This window comes from Gossypium arboreum, chromosome 10 (genome assembly GCF_025698485.1).
Source record: "Gossypium arboreum isolate Shixiya-1 chromosome 10, ASM2569848v2, whole genome shotgun sequence".
Classification (NCBI taxonomy): Eukaryota; Viridiplantae; Streptophyta; class Magnoliopsida; order Malvales; family Malvaceae; genus Gossypium; species Gossypium arboreum.
Window position 1 is genome coordinate 100,684,101 of NC_069079.1, and position 23,399 is coordinate 100,707,499.

Consider the following 23,399-nt stretch of genomic DNA (forward strand, 5'->3'; position numbering starts at 1 on the left):
TTGAATCATTAGTTCGGTTTCACATACTGGACCCAGTTTGACTAATTTTGGGTCTCAATCTTAGTTTTTTATTTTCAAGCCCAAATTTCGATCTCAATTTCAATTTTCAAGTTCAATAACCCTTTGGGCTAATTGTTTGACTTAAAATTAATTTTAAAAAATATTATATTAATTTTAATTAATCTCATTAATTTAATTTACTTGATCAAAATTAATGTTCCCAAAAATCACTAATATTTTTCAAATTAATTTTTCAAGAAAATACTTTAATTAAATTTTCTAGTTGAACAATTCCCACGACTGGCTAATTTACTTCCACGTTGAATAAATCAACTCAATTAACTTATTTTCAAATTCATTGAATTTCCTTCTAATTCAAATACAGTCTCGTTGAGTTTTTGTTGAGCTAGCGAAGAGACCAATCTGACACATACAATTAGGCTTTAGTAATTACAATTATCGGAACGGTAATTCACAATTTACTTAATCATGAAGTCAGTCCACAAGAAGTACCATGACTGAAAACTCCTTATTATATAATGTTTACGAAAGCAATTTATCCAACTGCTTTGTCCAATGACCTCGTCATCTATGCGTTACTCTCATATCTTTGATTCCTTTGAGTTAAATCCATTCACCTCAATACAATCGTGTTTTACCTCATTGTCACTATTGTATCTTTTTAATGATTAATATGATCACTGTCAACAAATTATTGTAATAAATTGCTCGTTCGAGAACAAGCAACCTGTGACCACATTTCATATTTATCAATCCACATAATGTAAATGAAAGGATATCATTAACTTTTTAATCGAGCTATGAATTCCATTGTTGCTAGTAAATCCATGTAATACACAAGTCATGTACCTAATATACCGATTATAAACTCGATCATTTTAGAGCATAAGCCTCCGCTTATATCAAAGCACATGAGTTACATCATGGTCAGTGACTAACTCAAGATTTAGGTAAATCACACAATAAACGTCACATGTAAATTAACTCACAAAGGATTCAGAATTAATTCATCTTGGATCTAGTCCAATGTATCATTCTTCCAATGAATTTATCTATGTTTCTACTTATGGAGTTAGCTGGTCTAATAGTCAAGACTAGTCATCTCCCCAGTTGGAATTGTTTACGACATAATAATCTTTTTAAGTATTTGAATCTAATATTTACTTTGATTCTTTTATGAGATTACGGACTCGTTTAGATTATCTATTGAAGTAAGTTATTTTTTCTCGCAATGCAAACATTATTACAGTGCCACTTATCATTAGTTTGAACTTAGACAATCAGTGAGCTAATATTTATTTGTCACAATTTCACTATGCATGCAAAACATGAAAGACAGAAACACAAAAGACATAATAGTGAAATGTGAAATGTGAAATTAAATTTATTTATTTATTCATCTTTCAAATACATAGAAAACAGTTATATGTACACTACAATATCGACACATTTCCCAACATAGAGGGCCACTATTACCTTTCTACATGGATTGGCATTAACTTTGTTGTAATAACCTTATGGTATATGATTTGTCATTGACTTAGGTTAACGCTTAGCAATCAATCTTTCTTTACTTTCTCGGTAATTAAGGGGTAACCCATTTGAAATTATTTCCCTTACTAATAATAAACAACCCTAAAACTTTGCACCTTAGATTTAACTTACCAACAACATTAAGATCGAGAGAGACCTAGTTCTAACCAACAAACTCACCTTAGCAAGTTTTTTTTTAAGTTAGATCACATGCTGACACAACATAGAATGTATACATTTGTCATACTTACATGCGTTATCCGTCATTAGTATTAGAATAAATTGACAATTACGAATTTAATAATTCTAATTAACAAGGAAAATATTCTAAGTGGTGAATACAAATTGAATATTCAACAAACCTAAATACTTGTAATTAAATAAAAAACATGCAAATACCAAAGAACAAAAACAAAAATGAAAAATAATTAAATCCCACAAATTTTGCGAATCAAACTTTAAAAATTTCTTTGACTAGAAAAAGAAGTTTAGAAATTCATGGAGAAAATAAAACGCAAAATTAAAATAAAACTAATGTGGCTATATCTAGGTATTTTAACCTAATAATGTCTATTTATAAGGTAAAAATAATATATTGGAAAAATTACAAACGTTCCTTAATTAAATATTGCAGATTTTTTATAGGTTTATTGGCAATTTTGCATCAAATTCCTAGGCCATTTTTTGGACACCTTATTGACATTTTTGGGCTTAATCTGTGAAATAAATTTATCTAGTTCTTTTAATTCCCTTCAAATTGGTGTATTATGAGCCCAAAATAGAGCTCTATAACTCAAGTTATGACCAAAATATTGAAGTTGTATTGTGTTGAAAGTTCAATACGCAAAAACTTGTAAAAATAAAACTCATATTTCTTCAATTATTCCCTGAATACATAATAACTATAATTAAGTATAGACAATATAATTAAGGACATAAATAGCATAATTTAAGAGAAAAATATTACAAATAATCAAGAAATTATGCACTTATCAATATAAAATATACGTGTTCAAAGTAGGCCAAACCCACACAGTGTGCCTACTTTCAATAAGATATTTTTAAATTTGGGATAATTTTGATCACCAAAATTTAGGAAAAAAATAAGTTAAATGCTCAATTTGTATTAGATATTATAATTATTTAAGTTTATTTTTACCTAATTAATTTTTAAATACTATTTTCCATTAGTTTATCAACATAGACTAAAAATGTTACTAATTTTATCATTAAAAATTATAAATCCTATAAAAGAAGTTTTACAAAATTTAGGGGGTCGAGGCCTTGCAACCCCCTTGAATTTTCCTCCAATAAAATATCTGTTAAGTTCAAGTACCAAAGTGGAGAAAAAAAATACAAGTACCAAAGTGAGTCTACTTGCCAAGTTCAATAGCAAAAAATTATATTATCCTATTTAGAAAATTATAAAAAGTATAGAAAAACTATACAAGAAATTATTTAAAACTAGTATAGCTTTCATCCATGCTTCATGGGTTAATTATTTATTTCTTGACTAAATTATCTATTTAATATATATATATATATATATATATATATAAAAGCAAGTTTGAGAAAAAACTTTTAAAATAAAAAGAATACCTTTTATTTTCCTTCATATTACTAGATTTACATTTAAAAATAATTACAATATTTAATTTAGAATTATTAATTAAAAATTGAAATTAATAGAAGTTTGAATAAGTATACATTTAAAAATAATTATAATTTAATTGCAGTTGTGATAATTACATATTGATAGCAAGATAAATTCATATTTTTAATATATTTGTTTTGGCTAATTATCAAATAAAATGTTATTAAATTTGGATTTTTCTTATCGGAATGAAGTTGGTGTGTTGAATTTAAACTCTAACAAAAATGAGTTAAATTTAAAAAAAAAGCAAAGAGGAGGGCTGGATTGAAAGACTGAAGATTCAAAGATGACTGGATAAAGATTGAAGGGTTGAGGAGTTTTTTTTTTAAAAAAGTGGTTGGATAAAAGATTAAAGGATTTTTTAAATTGTTACAACTCTATAATTAGTTTAAATTTAATCTCTAGTTTAGATTTGATTTTAAATTTTGAATTATTTAGTGATAATATTTAGAATTATTTAGTGATAATATTTAGTAAAAATCTAGCTAAATTTTAGCTCTAAAAGTGTGTATAAATACATAGTGGCTACAACCAATTGAACAGACACTTAACCTTTGGCTTTAGACTTTAATAAATTCTTTTCTTTTCTTTTCTTTTCTTTTTTCCTTTTCATTACCTGCATCACTTTTCATTCTGCCAGTTTCAATTCTTTTTCTTTTACTTTCAACTTTTTGGTTTAATTAACTTCCAAGGCCCTTTCCCTTTCCCTTTCCACTTTCCACAATTCCACTTAAACCATTTACTTTCAAGTATGATTCTTTCTGTGATTAAATAAAACCTTTTTTAGCTTTATCCCTCGAACAAATTGGCGTGTTCAATTGGAAAAAGCTAGTTGAATTTTGTTAAGGTAGTGATCAGATTTAAACGACCCACACGGTTGAGGCCGTTAATTTGAGTTGGGCTTTTTAGATCACAAGGCTGTCAAAGTCTTAAATTATGGGTACGTGCCACGTGGTTGGAAATTGGAAAGGGGTCGATTTGCAGATGATACTGGGATCGACTACGAGAGGAAGAGTTGGTGGTTTGAGGGATCCTCAATTACTATAACCAGCTTATCACTTGGAACGGAAAATCTGTTTCAATGATTGATTTAAGATTGGAGTACATCGAGGCTAAGGTTAAGCTTAAAAAATTATTTTATTTATCCATTTATTTTAATTTCTTAAATTTATTTTTGCATTTTCGAATCTATTTTTATTTTATTTTATTTTTTGTATTTTCTTATTTTATTATCTTAGTCAATTTAAACCCCCCATTTTTATTTTTATTTTTAGCATTTCTATGCATAGGTCGTGTACGACAGGATTGCATTTAAATGACTCGTCACGAAAAAAGGCAAAATTAGATAGCCAGCCCTTGTGGATTCAACCCTACTACTCTATACTGTCATTTACTATTATTTTGTCGTAGGAATTTATATTTGGTGGTTTCGATGCCCATCAAATTTTAGCGCCATTGTCGAGGATTGGTGAAAATTTCTAATTTTTTTTTTTGTTTTCTTTATGACCAAGTTAGAATCAGAGACTTTAGCATTTGAACCGAAAATAGAAAAGTTGGCTCGAACACTTCAAAGAGAAGCTATACGACAAAGTAAACAACCACAGTCCAAATTTGAAGATGAATCTTACACCGAAGATATTTACTTATCCGAAGATTAAAACATGGCAGATCAAACTATAGCTAACTTGCAGCTGCACTAGATGAATAGTCGCTATGCATAACATATCTGGCGGGCAAAATACCGTTCGAGTTAAAGTCGGGATTGATACATTTATTGCCTATTTTCCGCGGTTTGAAAAATGAGAACCCTCATACTCATCTGGAAGAGTTCCACATGGTTTGTCTGAGCATGAAACTAGAAGGAGTAACTGAGGATCAAATAAAACTACGAGCTTTTCCTTTTTTATTAGCCAACTCTGCTAGAGAATGGCTGTTTTATTTACCTCCGGGATCTGTTAATACTTGAACTAATATGTCTTGATTGTTTCTTTACAGGTTTTTCCCAGCAGCTCGAGTAGCCGAATTAAGGAAGAGTATAGTTGGAATACAACAAAAAGAAGTAGAATCACTCTATGAATATTGAGAGCAATACAAGAAGTTGTGCACAACTTGCTCACAACATGGCTTGTCTAAACAGTCGCTCTTATAGTATTTCTATGAAGGGTTACTTCCAATGAAAATGAAGGTGATTGGTGTTATTAGTGGAAGGGCTCTTGTAAACATAACTCCCCAAAGAGCTGGGGAATTAATTTTGGCTATGGCTGCAAATTCTCAACAGAATCGACCACTTATGGAACCTATGAGAAGGGTTTACAAGCTAAGTACTCTTCTATAGTAAATAAGATTGATGAACTTACTAATGTGGTTAAAAATATGCTTGCAGGACAGGCAAACTCAACTCGGTTGTATGAGATTTGTGCTAAGCCTGATCATCTTATTGACTCATGCTCGATTTTACTTGAAGACACAACTGCACAAATAGATGACGTTGGGAACTTTCCAGGGCACCTCAAAGGTGTTACGATCCATATTCAAACACGTACAATACAGGGTAAAGGAATCACCCAAACCTTAGCTGTGGATTGAATCTTCAAAATAATCAACCATATCAACCAAGACCACATCCGCCTCAACAACATTAACATCCAAAGTCATCTCTTGAAACCACAGTAGAGAGGTTGGCCATTAGCACCGAAAAGTTCCAACAAAAGTCTGAGGTGCACTTCCAAGAAATTGATCAGCAAATAAGTAAGTTAGCACTTATAGTTATTCGTTTGGAGAACTAAGGAAAATTAGCATATCAAACCGAGCCGAACCCACGTCAAAATGCAAGTACTATGACTATAAAAGATGGAATAGAGTCAAAACTGGTGCCTGGCACAAGTCGTTACCACAACATTGAACAGGAAGCCAAACTAGTAGCTCCCGCTGAGCTGACACTTCATAAATCATTTGTTGTACCTTTCTCATACCCTAGAAGACTCGCCCAAGTTAAAAAGGAACAAAAGGAAAAAGAAATCCTTGAGACATTCTGGAAGGTAGAAATTAATATTCCTTTACTTGATACAATTAAATAGGTTCCATGCTATGCAAAATTTTTAAAAGAATTGTGCATCGGTAAAAAGAGACTCTAAGGAAACGAATAGGTGAATGTGGGAGAAAATATTTCTACAGTGCTACAAAAGAAAATCCTGCCTAAGTATAAGGACCAAGATATGTTTTCTAAATATTACAAAATAGGTAATATTGGCATAAAGAAAACCATGTGTGATTTGGGAGCATCTATTAATGTAATACCTTTATCTATTTTTAAATTGCTAAACATGGGTCCTTTGAAAGAAACAGGGTGATTATTCAATTGACAGAAAGGTTATGCATATATCTAGAAGAAGTGCTAAAAGATGTCCTCGTAAAGGTAAATGAACTAATCCTTCCTGCAGACTTTTACATCATCAATATGGAGGACGACCACTCAAAAAATACTTCTGATATTCTACTCGGGAGACCATTCCTAAGCATCGCACGTACAAAGATTGATGTTCAAAGTGGAACCCTCACTATGAAATTCGACGGTGAGGTGGTAAAATTTAATGTTTATGAGGCGATGGGCCAATCCAACACAATGTCAAATATTTCTCTTGTTGATATTATTCAACCACTAACAAAATTTCATTTTGAGTATCATGAAGGGGATGAATTACAAACTATACTTTCCAAGAGTTTAGACCTTAATACGATGGATAAATTGGAGGAGATAATGATGTTCAGATAAGCGATTCGGGAAACCGTTATTCTATTAGAGACTCCTCAATTTCCTAGAAGCCAAGGTAAGTACTTTGAACTTTCTCCTTCTAAAACTAAACTATTGCCTTCTATTTTGCAGGCCCTAGAAATAGAGCTTAAACCATTTTCGAAACACTTGAAGTATGTCTATCTAGGTAATAGAAACACTTTACTGGTAATGGTTTCTAGTAGACTTTTGGGATTGGAAGAGGAAAATTTAATTCAAGTCTTGAGAGACTACAAAGGGGTTATCGGATATACGATTGCTGACATAAAAGGGTTAAGTCCCTCGACTTATATACACAGAATACCAATAGAGGAAATTGCAAGCCCAAAGAGAGAAACTCAAAAACGCCTTAATCTACCAATGATGGAGGTTTTCAAAAAGGAAATTCAGAAGCTACTGGATGCCGGGATGATTAATCCAATTTCTTACAGTAATTGGGTCAATCCAATTCATGTGGTACCCAAAAAAACTGGTATGACTGTAATAAAAAATGCATCAGGAGATTTAAACCCACTCGAGTCCAAAATGGGTGGAGAGTCTGTATAAATTATAGGAAATTAAACTCTTTAACTCAGAAAGACCACTTTCCACTTCCTTTTATTGATCAAATGGTTAGAACGTTTAGTGGGAAAAACTCACTACTATTGTCTTAATGGTTATTCAAGTTTTTTCCAAATTCCAGTGGCGCTAGAGGACCAAGAGAAAACAATATTTACATGTCCCTTTGTCATGTTCGCCTACAAACGGATATTGTTTGGACTTTACAATGCACCAGCCACATTTCAGATGTGTATGGTAAGTATATTTTTCGACTCTGCAGAAAAAATAACTGAGGTATTTATAGACGATTTTATAGTTTATGGTAATTCTTTCAATGAATGTTTGTCAAACCTCGTTAAAATTTCAGAAAGATGCTTAAAATTTAATTTAATTCTTAATTATGAAAAATGTCATTTTATGGTAGATAAAGGATTGATTTTAGGGCATATTGTTTACGTTGAAGGGATCATGGTCGATAAGCTAAAACTGATGTTATCAATTCACTTCCATACCCCAAAACTGTTAGGGAAATTCGTTCTTTTTTTAGTTATGAAGGTTTTTACAGGCACTTTATTAGAGACTTTTCTAAAATTTCGCGACTATTCTGCAATCTCTTGCAAAAAGATAAAGAGTTCGAAATTGATCAAACATTCAAAGATGCATTCAACACTCTCAAACAAAAACTTGTTTTAGCTCCTATAGTACAGCCGCCAAATTGGGATTACCTTTTCGAGCTCATGTGCTATGCAAGTGACCAAAGTGTAGGAGCTATCCTTGGGCAAAGAATTGGGAAGGAACCTCACGTCATATCCTACGACTCTAAAACACTAGATGCTGCCCAGAGCAATTACTCAACTACTAAAAAAGAATTATTAGCTATTGTTTTTGCTTTGGAAAAATTAAGATCATATTTATTAGGCATTAAAGTTATTGTTTTTTCTAGCCATGCAGCGTTGAAATATTTGATCGGAAAAAAAAGAGGGCAAAACCCAGGCTGGTTCGATGGATTCTTCTCTTACAAGAATTCAACCTCGAGATTAAGGACAAAAAAGGAAGTGAGAACTTAGTAGCTGATCATTTGATTCGAATTCCCTTTTCAAAAGATGACACATCTCTTAAAGATGACTTCCCGGATGAAAGTCTTCTGTCAGCTCAGACAGTTTACCCATGGTTTATAGATATGGTAAATTACCTCACTACAGGTATTGTTTCTTCCAACTTATCATGTTTTGAAAAGGACAAGCTCAAAAGAGACTCACGATATTATATTTTGGAAGATCCATACCTATAGAAACACTGCTCTGATCAAGTAATGCAACGATGTGTCGTAAAAACTGAGGTATAATTTATCCTTTCTTTTTGTCATTCTTATGCTTGTAGAGGGCATTTTGGTCCTAAACGCACCACACATAAGGTACTTGAGTGTAGATTATTTTGGCGATTGAGCGCGTAATTTTGTGTGATAAGTTTTATAAATTTATAATTAATCGTTCTTGAAACTAACTATTATCGCGATGTAGGCAAGTGTACCTATCGAACAATAGTATAGTTTTAGCAAGACCGGATTGTCGAACCCAAAGGAACTAAAAGTAATAGTAATAACTGTCTTTTTATTATCTAGCCTAAGAACAAAGAGGTTTTGTTGTAACTAACTAATTATCTAAACTAAGAATTCACAAAGAATAGAATTGGGGGATTACTTTTCGAAAACGATTGAATTAAGACAATACCTAAGGAAAAATCCACCTAGACTGTCCTTGTTATTCTAGCTCTGAATCGAACGATTTATTCATTTAACTTGTTTCGTAGAGATCCCTAAGTTACGTTATTATCCCTATTCAAAACTAATAACGTCTAATCCCTAGATTGAATAATTGAGGCTTTTCTCTAATTAACACTATAGGGTTGCATTAACTCGATTTATGGATCCCCCTATTAGGTTTCACCCTAATTCGACAAAATCTTGTCACCCTATCTCTAGGCGCACAATCAACTCCGCTTAATTATGAAAAATGTACTCTTAGACAAGGTCTATTCCTCCTCTGAATAAGAGCTTATCTTGAATCAGTATCCTGGGATATCAAAGTAAGAATTAAGAACCTATAATTAAGAACAAGTTAAATATTTATCATACAATTCAGAAAATAATAACAAGATTCTTCTTAGGTTTCATTCCCCTTAGGTATTTAGGGGATTTAGTTCATAACTAAAAAGGAAAACATCTCAGAAGAATAATGAATACAAAACATAAAGAAAACCCAAAACTCCTGAAGGGAAGTTGAGGGGAGATCTTCAGTCTTGATGATGAAACTGGCTTCTGAGATGGATCAATCGGCTTTCTTCGAGTAATTCCTTTCTTCCTCCCTATGTGTCCCCTTACTTTCCTCCTCTAGGGTGTATTTATAAGCTTTAGAATGCCTAGAAGCCCTCAAAATTGGCCTTTCCTGAATTGGACTCAACTTGGGCTCGGCAGGGACACGCCCGTGTGAGTCGTGCTTCAAATCTGCCAAATTGACACGGCCGTGTGGTCTGCCCATGTGAGGAGGTCCAGGCCATGTTAAATTTGTACTTTGGCCCATTTTTCTCTTTTTTTGGCACGTTTCTCGTTTCTTTCGCTCTCCTATGCTCTCCTAAGTATAAAACATAAAATTAAAGCATTAGGAGCATCGAATTCACCAATTCTAATGTGAAATCATCCATAAAATGCGTTAAACATGGGGTAAAAATATGTATAAATTACAGTTTATCAAATACCCCTACACTTAAGCATTTGCTTGTCCTCAAGCAAAATTCTCAACTCATAATCAAATAAATTCTTCTCAATTTATATTTCTATTGATAATATCTCAAAATAATCCATAGGTAATCATACATTGAGGATTCAACTAAAAGTACATCACAGTTTCAATCATTTCAAGTTGAGCATTTTATTCTGAAAACATAGGTGTCTCCCCTCGTATAGGTAATTACCTTATATTCAAAATGTCATAGAGTTTTACATCCTCCTAAAGATTCACTCAAATCACTCGAGGTGTTTAAGGACAATAAATGAAACACTTAATAGTCAATAATGAAAAGTCATTACCATAGGCTTGCATGACAATCAAATCTCCACCACTATAATTTGAGATGATACATCAATCAAAAGGTTTTTAGAGGGTTGTAATGAGGCTTGGTTAGAGGGTGTGGTCTCAAGCTCAAAGAAAAGGTTAGAATTGAAATTGACTTGAAAAATTTTCCTAATTAGAAAAATAGCTAGTCATCAATTGCGTACAACAGAGCTTTTCTCAGAATATGGAATTTAACTTCTTTAGCTCAGAAGATTACTACTATTAAGATGTATACACGTTTTTTTTGTTTTAAGAACAAGTTAAATACAAAGTAGAATAAAACTTAGCTAAGCAACTATTTCAATTCCAATCTCGACAAAAAAATAAGGATCAAATTAATTTAAGGGATTTCAACAATAATGGGATAAGGGTTAACATTAAGGGTAATACAAGGAATGGCTTGTTAGCTCAACGGGGTTTACTAAAGGTTAATCGTGGAGGTAAGCTTTTCATGGCATGAGTGGGTTAATCCTAAGTGTCTTTCTCATTTTGACATATCAAATCAAATGGTGTGGTCTTGACATGCATAATCAAGCAAGTTCTAGAATAACAGTTCAATACTGACGCGCTCAAAGCAATAATAAAAGTGAGCATGAAAGAATTAATAGATGCTCAAAAGGCTCAAAAATCTCACAAAAATTATGGTTTTTTGATGTTTAAAAATTGGGAATTCCAACTCAAAGTAATACCTAAACTTTAGGGAAACAACCTAAAATTTTAAATTCTTAAAAATCAACTTATCATGCTTGATTCTCTAATGTCTTAAGGTTTAAACAATCAATGCATAAATGCCTATGTTTTAATTCAAGATATATCAATCAAAATCATAAATCAATCAAAATTTATCTTAAATATAATGTGAGAGCTTTTCAAGAGAACAAGAAAGTCATTCAGGGATTTTTCTGATAATGAAATAAATACCCCCTCCCCCACACTTAAGATGTACATTGCCCTCAATGTACAAAGATAGATAGGAAAAGATAAATTCATAATCATAAGATAGGGGGAGAAGTGAAACTTCCTGTATGATGAATTCCTCGAACTGGAGTTTGGGAGAGTAATCGGTGCGAGAGTGGAGGAGGATACTCCGGCGGTGGTAGAGGTTCATTAGTCTATAAGTCCTGCGCCAAAAGAATATTATATCTAGTGGTAGCTATGGTCGTGGTCGATCAGGACATGGCAGTCGTAGAGAACCTTTTGCCGGTGGAGTTTTTAGTTCCTATGCGGTGATGAGCTTAGGAGCTCTATATAACTGTGATAAAATCAGGAACTTTTTAGGGGATATTAGTAAGAATAATTACTCTTAATGAAATAACCGGAATTGATAATAAAATAAATTCTAAAATCTTAATAAAAATAAAAAGTAGTTTTAATAAAAATTAAAAACATAAAATAATAAATAAATATTTTTAAACATCTTCATCGCTGGATGGTTAGCGAGATGGGACTGGCGATGAGATGTGGAGGTGCTGACAAATCTGCTGTAGGGTAGCATCAATGTTTTCAAATCGTTGAAAACATTACTACTCGAATCGAGTGAGGCGCTCAGAGATGTCAGTATATGAAGTCACCGTATGAACTGGACGAGAGGGTGGTGGTGGCTGAGTTGGTGGGTCCTCGTGCTGTGGAGGGACATCATCAAGAATATCCTCGTAGGCCTCCTCCTCAGTAGATTAGGCGAGACGATATTGAGGAGGGTAGGTTCCTCGGTGCTTTTCGATCATCCTCATGCCAAGCATGCTCAAGATACCTTGTGGAGACATCTGGCCAATGAGGGTTAAGGATGATTCTTAGGCTACGATGCTGAGGAGCCCGAAGTGTCGAGCCAACCGAGAACATAGGGGCAATAGAGATGACCCCCTTCCTATTCTGCTCCGTCTGCTGCTGAATCGCAAGGGCGATGAAATAGGCAAGGTCGATGACGTGCTCGTGCGACATACACCATAAAAAGTAGGCATCGTGACGACGCCAGTGCTCTCTCACCATCCTGTAATCGTGTGAGCCAAAATGGCGTGTAGGTACCTCAGAGATGGAGGGAGAGCCGATGCCTTAGAGCAGCTAGGATTATAGGTGGCCCCACCTGGTACTAGTGTCACGGGGCTAGACCTGTCGTCTCACAATCTGTGCGGTCTTAGGCGATTCGCTCATTCAAACTCGCCCAAGTCAGCCTTTACTAGAATGAAGATTCCTTAAGAGCTCCTCCAAGGCACCAACTCGTACAGCGGAAGCAAATTATGCCAAAAGAAGCTTATAAAGAACAACAGAAAGGGACGCTCGCAAAGTGTTTGAGTAAATGCTCTCCATTCTCTTATTCAAAAAGAATAATGAAAAAATAAACGGAGTGAGTAAAAATGAGGGGGAGGTTCTTTATTTATACTTGAGCTCCCCTAAAACTGACGGTCAAGATACATTTACATTGATAGACGAGATTAACCAATCCCATGATTTAAGGGATTTACAAGATATTTCCATATCAAATCCTATCTAATCTTTACAAGATATGGTTCCCTCTATCTTTAAAGATTAGTTTCCATAGTTGCCTAAATTGCCATATCTTCGCTATCGGGCCAACCAGGCTTCAATCTGACAGGATTCTCCAATAGTTCCTCGAATCGGGCCAGCTTACGTAGGCTAAATGATCCCCATCTAAGCAATAGACCTCCATCGGATGCATTTGGTTCGATGGTCACGGGCTTTGAACTCTGGCCCATGACATTCTCCCCCACCTATTCTCACAATGTCCTTGTTGCGACTCTCAAATGGCACTGACTTGATTCGCCACGGATCACACTCGTTGCCTTGGCTCTTCCCTTTCCTTGAGATTTTTGCCTCGGCTTCCGTTACTTTTTAACTCGAGCCGTCCTACTCCTTTGTACATCTCGACGACAAGGAGTTATGTCACTCCCTTACCCACATTCTAACTTCTCTCGAGCAGAATCCTTGTAATTCACAACCCTTGGCTTTGCTTTGCCCACAGTCTCTCGGCCTCCTTGCTAAAGAACTTTGAAAGGGCCCCTACGTTCTCGCTAAGTACACAAGTTAGAATGCAACACACTATCAGAGTGTTCCAAATGTACCTTTGCATTTACTCGGGTCAACTATCCCACATGCATCACTTTTTTTTCCTTGAAGTCCGATGCACCACCCACTTCTCCTATAGGTGGAAGCCTTGTCGATGACTCGGCCAACTCTGACGCTTCACTCGATTTGAGCCTCATTGGTCCCAGCTTCACTGTTTTCATCGCAACTTCTTCCTCTAAGTTCGATGAAAAACTCACCTCTTCCTTAGGTAGAAGCCCCTCCGACGACTCACCATGCTCGGACGTCGCCTTTCCTTTGACTATGGCTTGTTTTGGACAGTTCCACAACTCATGCGGACCACGGCACAAGAAGCACTTTACTCACTTCTTTTTGCTCCTTTTAGCCCTCTTGGCTTCGGCTTTACCCTTGCTCTTTCCAAGCTTCTTAGGCTCATTGTCTGCTCCATCATTCCCTTCGATGACAGACTTGCTTATCTTTGCCCTCTTGGCTTCAGCTTTCCCCTTGCTCGAACTAAGCTTCTTGGGCTCCGTATCTGCTCTATCATTCCCATCGATGACAGACTTCCTCGGACACTTTCGTAACCTATGCAGACCATGAAACAAGAAATACTCCACTGGATTCTTCTTGCTTTCGGCCTCTTTGGCTTGACACCCCTTGCGCTCGAACCAAGTCCCAAGACCTTATCCACCGGCTTCTTCCTAAGCGCGGATTTCATCAGACATTTCTTTAATATGTGTGGACCGTCGCAGAGAAAGTATTTCAGCTTGTCCCTTTTTCTCTTGGGTTTATTCTTCCTAACTCGTGGTTTCCCATTACCACCATTATCGCCGTTTCCATTGCCATACTCATCCGTATCTTCCTTGGGATTCCCTTCACATACGCCCCTTTCCTCGGACTTGGAAGATCCAAGCTTGTCTTTCCTTAGACCAAGCTTAACCACGGATTCTGCTACCGTCATGGCTTTTGACAGCTTTTGGACACCTCTTTGTTCCACCTCCTGTCCGACCCATGGCTTCAATCCCTCTTGAAAAACAAGCATTGCTTCTCTCTTGGTCACATCCGGAACTTAGAGCATGAGTTCCTTGAACTCACGAACATACTCCCCTACTGTGCCCCGTTGTGTTATCCCTTGCAACTTTGCCCGAGCTTCTTCTTTGGTAAACTTTGGGTAAAACTGTCCCTTCAACTCACATTGGAACTCTTGCCACGTTTCAATCTTACCTTGCCAAGGTTTTCAAGGCTGCCATAGGTAATGGGATGTTGGCTTCGAAGTCGAAGCAACAAGCAATGGATGTGCCAAAATCGAAAACATTTAAAGGGGCAAGGTCCGCAAGTGAGGTGGAAAATTTTCTTTGGGCCATGGAGCAATACTTCCGTGTGATGAGCATCGAGGATGATGCCACAAAGGTAAACACTGTTGCTATGCATTTTACTGACATTGCTTTATTATGGTGGCGACGTAGGTCCACTGATGTGAAACGTAGTGGGACTGAGATTGGGACTTGGGAGGAGTTCCAAAAGGAGTTTAAGACACAGTTTTACCCCGAGTATACTGAGAACGAAGCTCGAGCAAAGTTGCGGCGACTTACACAAAGAGGCACGGTTAAGGAGTATGTCCGGGAGTTTAGTGAACTCATACTTCAGATTTCAGATTTAAGCGAAAATGAAGCATTTTTCTCTTTTACGGATGGGCTGAAACCATGGGCGAAGTAAAAATTGCAATGTCGTGGAGTTCAAGAACTAACCAATGCCATGATGGTGGCGAAGTCCCTAGTGGAACTTGTTCCGAGAAGAGACAGGTTTGAATTTTCCAAGCCCAACGGGAGGGGCAATGGTGGGCACCATGAGGAAGATGAAGAGGGACATAGCTATTATGGCAGCGGTAGTGGCAGTGATAGTGGTAATAGGAAACCACGAAATGGGAGAAGTAGATCCAATAGCCCGAAAGAGAAGAGAGGAAAGTTAAGATGCTACTTTTGTAATGGACCGCACATGAAGAGGGACTGCCCAAAGGTATCTTCGTTTACAACTATCAAGAAGAGTGATGAGCCGGAAGAGGCAAAGCCTATTGAGAAAAAGTCATCGAGGGTCAATTCGATGATTCTCTTTCCGAAGAAAAGGAATGGTAAGAAAGGGTTGATGTTCGTAGACATCAACATTGCAGGTCGAAATAGGAGTGCTCTTATTGATACGGGAGCATTAGACTTGTTCATATTGGAGAAGGCTGCGAAGAAACTTCCTCTTTCGATTAAAAAATTGAATAGGAAGATCAAGACGGTAAATTCCGAGGAGGGCCCAACTGTGGGAGTAGTTCGTGAGGTGGAACTACAAATCGGTGAATGGAAAGGCAAGGAAGAATTTGAGGTAATCCAATTAGATGATTACGATTATGTGCTTGGTTTAAACTTCCTTGACAGGATTCAGATAGTTCTATATCCATGGGCCGATCAAATCCATATTGTCACTGGTCCGTTATCAAAGATTGTTGTGCCAGTGTATCGAGATATGAAGGTTGGGACAAAGGTTTTGTCGTCAATCCAACTAGTCGAGGATGTTTCGTATGGGAGGAATATTGACTCGATAGAACGGAATGTTACGAAAGCATATTCAGAAGTGTTAGTAGCACAAGGGATCGATATGAAGCCTGCAGATTCGATTGTGGAGTAGACACCTATGGGAAAGGTGGGTTGTGCATCGGGCTTCGAGGAAAAAGGAGCGATGCAGAAACAGTCGGACGAGTAAACACTGCAAGAAAGGTACATTGCGAACACGTTGATAGTGTTTTAAATTCTGACTTGTTGGCTTGGCAAGGTCGTAAGGGCCCTTTCAAAGTTCATAAGCAAGGAAGCCAAGAGACTATGGGCAACACGAAGTCAAGGTATGAGAATCAAGGCGATTCAAAAGGGAACAAGTCAAAATTGGGACAAGTTAGAGCGGAGACTTCTTGCCAACGAGATGTGCCAACAAGTGTGACGGTTCAAGAAAAGAAACGAAGGAAGCTGAGGCAAAAAGTTCAAAAGAAGGGACAACCCGATTGGGAAGCAAGTCGGGAGGAAGCCAAGGCAACGAGTGGGATCTAATATGAATCAAGTCAGTGCCATTTGAAAGTCGCAACGAGGGCGTTACGAGAATGGGTGGGGGAGAATGTCACGGGTCAAAGTGCAAGGCCCATGACCATGGCACAAGATGCGCCCCATGGAGGTCTGTCGATAAGATGGGGATCATTTAGCCCACGAGAGTTGGCCTGATTCAAGGAACTGATGGAGAAGCCTGTCAAATTGAAGCCTGGTTGGACCGTTAACGAAGATATGGAAACTTAGGCAACTATGGTAACTAATCTTTAAAGATAGGGGGAATCATATCTTGTAAGATTAGATAGGATTTGATTTGGCAATATCTTGTAAATCCCTTAAATCATGGGATATGGTTAATCTCGTCCGTCGATGTAAATGTATCTTGTCCATCGGTTTTGGGGGAGCTCAAGTATAAATAGAGAGCCTCCCCTCACTTGTAAATTATCCATTGTATTTGAGAATTCTTAAAAGTAATAGAGTTCTGAGAGCATTTACTCAAACATCTTATGTGTGATCTTTTCTATGGATTTCTGTTGTTCTTTATAAGTTTCTTTTGGCATAAGTTTGATTCCGCTGTTTGAGTTGGTGCCTTGTAGGAGTTCTTAAGGAATCCTTATTCGAGTAAAGGCTAACTTGGGCGAGTTTGGATGAGCAAATCGCCTGAGGCCGCACAGATTGCGGACAAAAGGTCTAGTCCCATGACACTAGTGCATCCCAGAATCATGAAGGAGAACGATGGATGTGGCGGTTGAGAGCATGTAAGTCATTCTCCTTCTTGAATTCCTCCGTATATAAACTCAGTGCAGTACCAAATTCTGGTACACTGAGTTGGCGGATTAATTCACCTAGACAAAATTGTACCGTGCTGGGATCATCGTAGTTCGTCATCATGGTCTGAAGATGAAATGTGGAGCATAATTCCATCGTAAGCTCGAGATACGTCGGCTCAATGATTCCAAAGAAAAGCTCCCAAGGGTCGGCGGTTAGGAGGGCCAGAATCGCATCAGCCAATTGAACTTGTTCTATTATAGCCCAGTCGATGCAGCGGCCCGCAATTAAAGGTTGGGCCGGGAGTATTTGGAATAGTTTTTCTTGGGGCCCGATGGAGAACCTCAGGAAAGATGACAAACTTCCACGGTAGGACCCGAGGAAGATGACGCTCCTTTCCTTTTCTTTGAAGCAGGGACAGCGGCCTTTTTAGTACGTGAGGATGACATGGTACCTGCAATTATAAAGGAGAATAATAGTAAGTAAACTAATTTGAAAAGCCATGAATTTGAACTAACAATTTCAGCCAAAATTACTAATACTAACCAATCTCAGCCAACATAATAATTTTGATAGCATAATTTCGTGACATTGGTATTGTGAGGGCATGAGAATGGGCATCGAATTTTATGGAAATATAAATAGCATAAATTTGGCACATGGCATGAGTTGTAATGGTAAATAACAAAAAGCAATTGAAAACTATGAATATTGATTTAGAATAGATGAATAAGGCATGAAAGTTTCATAAAAATATGTCATGAGGAATGAATGATAACTAATCTTAAAAGAAATGAAACTTGAATGATAGCATAGTGTGAGATACATGAAGATTATAACATTAAAAATACGTGGAGTTAAAGGTAAAAGAGTGAACAAACGCTAAAAAATGGAAGAATAAGCGTCAGGAATGAGGTTGGAAGCGGCGCACGAGCGTGGCGGGGAGGGTGTGTGGACTTGAAGCGGCTAGGGTTAGGGTTTTTGGGTGAAGAAGACAATGAATAATGCAGCCTATTTATAAATTTTGGGGCACACGACCAAGTAACACTCTCGTGTTCCCCAATTTCAGCCCGTGTGATTCACGAATTTTGAGTTTGGGCATATCTGACATTTAGTACACGCCTGTGTTTCTTGGGCATGTGGATGCACACTGTCGTGTCGCACGGCCTTGTCTGGCGTTGTTCGCTTCTCCCGCGCTCGTGGATGTAGACCCATGCTCGTGTCAATCTAACAGGTTCAACCACGGGTGCTAGACACGAGCGTGTCACACGCCCATGCTGTTTTAACAGGTTCACCCACGGTTCTTCCACACGGGCGTGTCGCACGCTCGTGTTGTTTTGGCAGGTTCGACCACGGCCATGTCATATGGCTATGGCGTTTTATCATAGCCCGTGTTTGGGAAAATCATTGCCCTATTTTTACACGGCCCTAAGCACGCCCATGTGCTTGGCCGTGTCTCTGTGGAAAACCTATATTCAAGAGCTCTGTTAGTAAGTTAGGTGTTGAAGACTAAATTTTAAAGAAGTTAATACAATTAGTGCTCGAGTTGCCTCCCGAGAAGCGCTTATTTATAGTCTAAGCTAGACTTACCTTTCCATTGAATGATCATGGTGGTTTGAGAAGTTTATACTCATCATTCCTACTATCATTCTCATCAAAATAAGGTTTTAGATGAGTGTTGTTTACCTTAAAAGTGCCGAACTTGGGATGACTCACCTCGACTGTACCGAATAGGCAAATGCTAAGTACCATAAGAAGGATTTCTTCATTTGGTGTGGTAGTGACAGTGTGAGGATCTGCGGCATCTAATAAGACTTTATCTCTAACCTTAAGTTGATTTGGAAATGTATTGAGCTCGTTCTGGCATAGTTTTGGTTTATCATGTGTTCTAGGTTTTGCATCCGCCATTCATCTAGCTCCGCGATTTGTAACCTTTGATCTTCATGAACAGGTCCTCTACTATTGCTTAAGAATGACTCGTGTGCTTCATTCAGACTCATTTCCTGCAAAGTAGGTTGTACCATATTGTCAGTTTTAGTAGAATGGGTTAAATGATCACCTTCAATTTCCGATGTGTTGCCAGAATTGCAAGCTTGAAGAGTGATTGTTTCATTTCCCACGCGGAGTGTGAGTTCACCTGTGCCAACATCAATAATCGTTTTAGCAGCTGCTAAAAAGGGCCTTCCAAAGATCAAAGGAGTATTGCTATCTTCCTCTATGTCTAAAATAATGAAGTCAATGGGAAATATAAATTTATCGATTTTAACTTGCACATATTCAATAATACCCCTAGAAAATCTTATAGTTTTGTCTGCTAATTGAATGCTCATCCTAGGCTGTTTGGGTTTCTTGAGACCTAATTGTTTGAACATTTTGTAGGGCATGACGTTAATACTAGCCCCTAAATCAGCTAATGCATTATTAACATCTAAACTACCAATTAAGCAAGGAATCGTAAAACTCCCTGGATCTTTTAGTTTGTTGAGTAGTTTATTTTGGAAAATAGCTGAGCAAATTGCGTTTAGCTCCACATGCAACTCCTCGTCCAACTTTCGCTTATTTTCTAAAAGCTCCTTTAAAAATTTCATTGCGTTTGGCATCTGCAATAGGGTTTCAATAAACGGTAAGTTAATATGTAATTATTTTAAGAGTTTAAGGAATTTACCAAATTGTTCATCTGAGCGGTCTTTTCTTGTCGCGTTGGGGTATGACACATGAGGTTTATATTCGATATTTACTGATTTGTTTTTATTATGACCTACCTCACATTGACCTTTGCTTACCACAGTTTCTTACCTCGGTTCTGGCTCAGGCTTAACGACTCCTTCGTCATCTTGAATATTAATTATGTTGAGCTGTTCCCTTAGGTTGGGTTCAGTATTACTTGGCAAGCTACATTGTGGTCGTTCGGAGATTAGTTTAGAAAGCTGGCCTATCTAAGTTTCAAGCCCTTGGATTGACGCTTGTTGATTTTTAAGTGATGTCCCGGTGTTCTGAAAATGGGTTTCTGACACCGAGATAAACTTTGTGAGCATCTCTTCAAGGTTCGGTTTCTTTTCCTGTTGATAGGGTGGCTATTGAAAACCCGGAGGATGTTATGGTCTTTGATTTCCTTGACCGCCCCACGAGAAATTTGGGTGGTTCCTCCAACCTGCATAGTAAGTGTTACTATATGGATTGTTTTGAGATCGAGGATTATTACCCATGTAATTTAACTGCTCGTTATCCATGTTGTGGCCATAAGGTTGGTATTCTGAATGGCTTGTTCCACCTCCACTTGCTTCGCACTGCATTACTGGGTGAACCTGTGAAGAACTAAGAAAACCATCAATCTTTTTATTTAGAAGTTCTACCTAGTTTGACAGTATAGTAACCGAATCGATGTTATAAACATCTGCTGTTTTAGTTGGCTTAGTCTTCATGACTTGCCACTGATAGTTATTCAGTGATATCTCCTCTATAAACTCATGAGTATCTTCAAGTGTTTTATTATTGATGGTTCCGTCAGCAGCTGTGTCAACCATTTTTCGAGTCGAAGGATTCAAGCCATTATGGAATGTTTGAACCTGAAGCCACAGCGGTAACCCATGGTGAAGGCACCTTTTCAGTAAGTCCTTGTATCTCTCCCATGCATCGTAAAGAGTTTCTAAGTCCATCTATGCAAACGAAGAGATATCATTATGTAATTTAGCCGTTTTAGCCGGCGAAAAATATTTTAGTAAAAATTTTTCGACCATTTGCTCCCAAGTAGTAATTGACCCTCGTGGTAATGAATTCAACCACTTTTTAGTTTTGTTCCTCAATGAAAAAGGGAATAACCGAAGACAAATGGCATCATCAAAAACACCATTAATTTTAAATGTATTGCATAGTTCTAAAAAGTTTGCTAAATGAGCGTTGGGATCCTCATCCTGCAAACCATCAAACTAAACAAATTGTTGTATCATTTGAATAGTGTTAGGTTTTAGTTCAAAAGTATTTGCAGCTGCAGCAGGTCTAACTATGCTTGATTCAGTTCCTGTTAAAGAAAGTTTAGCATAATCATTCATAGTGCGTAGAATAGGATTTCGATTAACCGCAATTACATAAGGTAGCTGATTGTCTTGGTTTTCAGCCATCTCTTCGGTTGGGGGTTGAGTATCGTCCTCTTGCTCGTTCTCTGTGTATCTTAAGCTTCGCCTTATTTCTCTTTGGTTTCTGCGAACTGTGCGATCGATTTCTTCGTCAAAGAGTAATGGTCCTGATGGGTTTCTTCTAGTCATAAACTATAAAAACCTGCCAAGAGAAAGAAAAAATAAATTAATAAATAATAATAATAATAATTAAATTAAATTAAATTGCAAGAAAAATAAATGGCTAAAGTAATAAAAATTGAGCGTTCCTAATATCTTAGTTCCCCGGCAACGACGCCAAAAACTTGATCATGTAATTTTGTGTGATAAGTTTTATAAATTTATAATTAATCATTCTTGAAACTAACTATTATTGCGATGTAGGCAAGTGTACCTATCGAACAGTAGTATAGTTTTCACAAAGACTAAATTGTCGAACCCAAAGGAACTAAAAGTACTAGTAATGACTGTCTTTTTATTATCTAGCCTAAGAATAAAGAGGTTTTGTTTTAACTAACTAATTATCTAAACTAAGAATTCACAGAGAATAGAATTGGGGGATTACTTTTGGAAAACGATTGAATTAAGACAACACCTAAGGAAAAATCCACCTAGACTACACTTGTTATTCTGGCTCCGAATCGAACGATTTATTCATTTAACTTGTTCCGTAGAGATCCCTAAGTTATGTTATTATCCCTATTCAAGACTAATAACGTCTAATCCCTAGATTGAATAATTGAGACTTTTCTCTAATTAACATTCTAGGGTTGCATTAACTCGATCTATAGATCCCCCTATTAGGTTTCACATTAGTCCGGCAAAATCTTGTCACCCTATCTCTAGGCGCGCAATCAACTCCGCTTAATTATGACAAATGTACTCTTAGACAGGGTCTATTCCTCCTCTGAATAAGAGCTTATCTTGAATCAGTATCCTGGGATATCATACAATTCAAAAAATAATAACAAGAATTAAAAACACATAATTAAGAACAAGTTAAATATTTATCATACAATTCAGAAAATAATAACAAGATTCGTCTTAGGTTTCATTCCCCTTAGGCATTTAGGGGATTTAGTTCATAACTAAAAAGGAAAACATCTCAGAAGAATAATGAATACAAAACATAAAGAAAATCCAAAACTCCTGAAGGGAAGTTGAGGGGAGATCTTCAGTCTTAATGATGAAACCAACTTCTGAGATGGATCAATCGGCTTTCTTCGAGTAATTCCTTCCTTCCTCCCTGTGTGTCCCCTTACTTTCCTCCTCTAGGGTGTATTTATAAGCTTTAGAATGCCTAGAAGCCCTCAAAATTTGCCTTTTCTGAATTGGACTCAACTTGGGCTCGGCAGGGACACGCCCGTGTGACACGCCCGTGTGAGTCGTGCTTCGAATCTACCAAATTAACACGGCGGTGTGGTCTGCCCGTGTGAAGAGGTCCAGGCCGTGTTGAATTCATACTTTGGTCCATTTTTTCTCTATTTTTGGCCCGTTTCTCGTTCCTTTCTCTCACCTATGCTCTCCTAAGTATAAAATATGAAATTAAAGCTTTAGGAACATTGAATTCACCAATTCTAATGGGAAATCATCCATAAAATGCGTTAAACATGGGGTAAAAATATGTATAAATTATGGTTTATCAGTGATACATATATCGTGACGCTTATTTGCTTTTCAAAACTTGCGAGAGATGTCAAAAAGTGGGGAATTTAAGCCAGAAAAATGAGATACCCCTAACACCTATACATGTAT

The 23,399-nt window shown here is 36.9% G+C and overlaps 1 non-coding gene across 1 annotated transcript; it reads left to right on the top strand.

Annotated features, from left to right (window-relative positions):
* The first annotated feature begins 21,114 nt into the window (after positions 1-21,114).
* Positions 21,115-21,220, top strand: LOC128283300 (small nucleolar RNA R71). Its single transcript, XR_008273642.1, has one exon. It is a non-coding gene; the product is annotated as a small nucleolar RNA R71 (small nucleolar RNA).
* Positions 21,221-23,399: the final 2,179 nt, after the last annotated feature.